The 3572-nt window shown below is 41.8% G+C and overlaps 1 protein-coding gene across 2 annotated transcripts in view; it reads left to right on the top strand.

Annotated features, from left to right (window-relative positions):
- Positions 1-3572, top strand: part of TRPC4 (transient receptor potential cation channel, subfamily C, member 4) — a 436371-nt gene that overhangs the window by 241130 nt on the left and 191669 nt on the right. The gene's annotated exons all lie outside the window — the stretch shown is intronic.

The raw sequence follows: 3572 nt of genomic DNA, 5'->3' as shown, positions 1-3572 counted from the left end.
GGTCTATATGTCTGCACTTGTGCCAGTACCAGGCTGTTTTGAGAACAGTGGCTTTGTAATACAGCTTGATATGTGGTATTGAGATCCCACCTACTTTGTTCTTCTTTCTCAGGATTGCTGCAGCTATTTGAGGTCTATTTTAATTCCAGATTAATTTTTGGAGCATTCATTCTAGGTCTGTGAAATGTGCTGTTGGTATTTTAATGGGGACTGCATTGGATATATATATGACTTTAGGTAGTATGGACATTTTGATGATGTTGATTCTACCAATCCATGAACACGGTATTTTCTTCCATCTGTTTATGTCTTCCTCTATCTCTTTTTTCAGTGTCCTGTAGATTTCCAGGTACAGGTATTTTACCTCCTTAGTTAAGTTCCTTCCTAGATACCTTTTTTTTTTTTTTGGTGTGATAGTAAGTGGGATTGTTTTTTAAATCCCTCTTCCTGTAAGTTCACTGTTGGTGTATATAAATGACAGAGATTTCTTGGCATTAATTTTGTATCCTGCTACATTGCCGAATTCATTTATTAATTCTAATTTTTTTATTTATTGTCTAAAGTTTTACTTATGTGTCCTTTTTCTTTGATTGATCCCCCCCCCTAGCCATTCCCACCCTGGGAAAGCCCCTCACTGCCAAATGTCTGTGTCCACTGGTTATACTTATATGCATGCATACAAGTCCTTTTGTTGCTCTCTAACCCCCCTTCCCCTGCCATTTGTCTTTGGATCTATTCTTGTTCATAAAATTAAATTGATCATTATATCCCACATATGAGTGAGGTCATGTGATATTTATCTTTCTCTGACTGGCTTATTTCGCTTATCATAATGCTCTCCAGGTCCATACATGCTTTTGCAAATGGTAAAAGTTTCTTCTTTTCTATACTGGCATAGTATTCCATTGTGTAGATATACCACAGTTTTTTGAAACACTCAACTGCTGATGGACACTAAGATTGTTTCCAAATCTTAGCTATTGTAAATTATGCTGCTATGAACATAGGGGTGCATATATCCTTTTTGATTGGTGTTTCTAGTTTCTTGGGATATAGTCCTAGAAGTGGGATTACTGGGTCAAATGGGAGTTCCATTTACAACTTTTTAAGGAAACTTCATACTGTCTTCCACAGTGGCTGCACCGGTCTGCATTCCCACCAGCAGTGCAGGAGTTTTCCTTTTTCTCCACATTCTTGCCAGCACTTGTCATTTTTTGATTTGTTAATGATAGCCATTCTGACAGGTGTGAGATGGTATCTCAATGTCATTTTGATTTGCATCTCTCAGATGATTAGTGACTTTGAGCATGTTTTCATATGTCTCTCAGACTTTTGCATGTCCTCTTTCAAATGTCTATTTAGGTCCTTTGCCCATTTTTTGATTGGATCATTTATCTTCCTTTTGTTAAGTTGTATGAGTTCTCTGTAAATTTTGAAGATTAAACCCTTATGTGAAATAGCATTGGCAAATATGTTTTCCCATGCAGTGGGCTTTCTTGTTGTTTTGTTCATGGTTTCTTTTTGCTGTGCAGAAGCTTTTTATTTTGATGTAGTCACATTTGTTTATTTTCTCCTTAGTCTCCATTGCCGTAGAAGCTGTGTCGGTAAAGATATTGCTATGACATATGTCTGCGATTTTGCTGCCTATGGAATCGTGTAGGATTTTAATGGTTTCCTGTCTTACATTTAAGTCCTTTAACCATTTTGAGCTGGTTTTGTTGTGTGTGTGTGTGTGTGGGGGGGGTGTATGGTGTAAGTTGTTGATCTAGTTTCATTTTTTGCATGTATCTGACCAAATTTCCCAGCGCCTTTTATTGAAGAGACTGTCTTGACTCCATTGTATGCTCTTGCCTCCTTTGTCAAATATTAATTGAGCATAATGGCTTGGGTCAATTTCTGGTTTCTCTGTACCATTCCATTGGTCTATATGTTTGTACTTGTGCCAGTACCAGGCAGTTTTGAGAACCGTGGCTTGGTGATATAGTAGCTTGCTATCTGGTATTGTGATCCCTCCACCTTTGTTCTTCTTTCTCAGGATTGCTGTGGCTATTCCGGGTCTTTTTTTTTTTTTATTCCAGATGAATTTTTGGAGAGTTTGTTCTAGATCTTTGAAATATGCCGTTGGTATTTTAATGGGGAGTGCATTGAATCTATAGATTGCTATGGGTAGTAAGAACATTTTGATGATGTTGTTTCTACCAAACCATGAACATGGTATGTTCTTTCATCTGTTTATGTCTTCCTCTATCTCTTTTTTCAATGTCCTGTATTTTTTTGAGTACAAGCCTTTTACCTCCTTAGTGAAGTTTATTCCTAGGTATCTTAATTTTTTTGGTGCAATGGTAAATGGGATTCGTTTTTTTCTTTTCTCTTTCTGTGAATTTATTATCTATATATATAAAAGCCTAAGCGGCCATTATGACCAAATGACCAGAACTAGTTGACCTGTTGCAATGATGCCCAGTGACCAGCAGGAGGCAGACACTCAACACAGGAGCTGCCCCTTGGTTTTAGTGCACTCCCACAGCCAACCTTCCGTGCCAGCCAACCTCCTGTTGTCCCTACCCACTGCGGCCAGCCAACCTCCCACGGTCCCTCCCCCGGGCTGGTCCCTCCCTCTGGCTAAGGCTCCAGGCACTGGAGAATCTGTGTCTGGGAATCCTGTAGGAGGAGAGTGATCCTGATGCTGATTAAGACAGAGTAGCATTTCGGAGGGTGTAGAAGGGGCAAGGCAGCAGCCTAATTGCAAAGACTTAAAGTACACACCACTACCATCTTACCTCTGCCACTACACCATGTGTGCCACTCACCCTTCTGCCCCCATCATCCACTTTTACCTTGGCCAGCACCTTTCCAGACTGCCAACTACTGATTGACTAGCATTCCTACGGTGGTGTGCTGCCATTGACCGAAGTCAGCTATCTATCATGCTTGGGGGTGGAGCCCCGAGAATATGTGTGCTTCAGGTAGGAGAGATGACCTGTCTGTCTGTCAGCAACTTTTACCCAGGGAGAGTGAGGTGGCCCTAGCACAGGCCGTGAAGTAGAGCTGTATTTCCACCGCAGAGCATAGCTGGTGTTCAGGCCATTTTGGGGCACTCTTTTGTGGTCTTTGCTTGCCGTTACCTCAGTACATCTACACAACTAGATCTGGGCCTGCTGGCTAAACTCCTGTGGTCCCTCCCCACAGCCGGCAGGCCCCGATCACCCATGCTCCCATGCATGAATTTGTTATGGGTTGACTCAGCGAAATAGACCACCGACTCAGAATTTAAATTTAGGTGCCTTTATTAAGCCGGCCGGCTGACCACAGTCCCAGCACCCCGCCGAAGCAAAAGGCTGAACTGTGGTGTAGACTGCAAAAGTGACAGCATATTTATTTGCAAAAACTACAAAGTTACAAAGCCTTGTTTACTCAATTTGTTCCCGACACAGTATCTATGTTTTCCGGGAACAGAGAGCACAGTATATTGAGGAGGGACCATGAGACCATATCTCAAGGCCTGACCTGATGTCAGTACCTTCCTATCTGTCTGTTCCAGGAACAGACAGCACAGCGCGCCCCGATATGCA

Source organism: Myotis brandtii, unplaced genomic scaffold (assembly GCF_000412655.1).
Source record: "Myotis brandtii unplaced genomic scaffold, ASM41265v1 scaffold732, whole genome shotgun sequence".
Lineage (NCBI taxonomy): Eukaryota > Metazoa > Chordata > Mammalia > Chiroptera > Vespertilionidae > Myotis > Myotis brandtii.
Note: the sequence above shows the minus strand (reverse complement) of the source record. Positions and strands in the feature narration are given on the sequence as shown.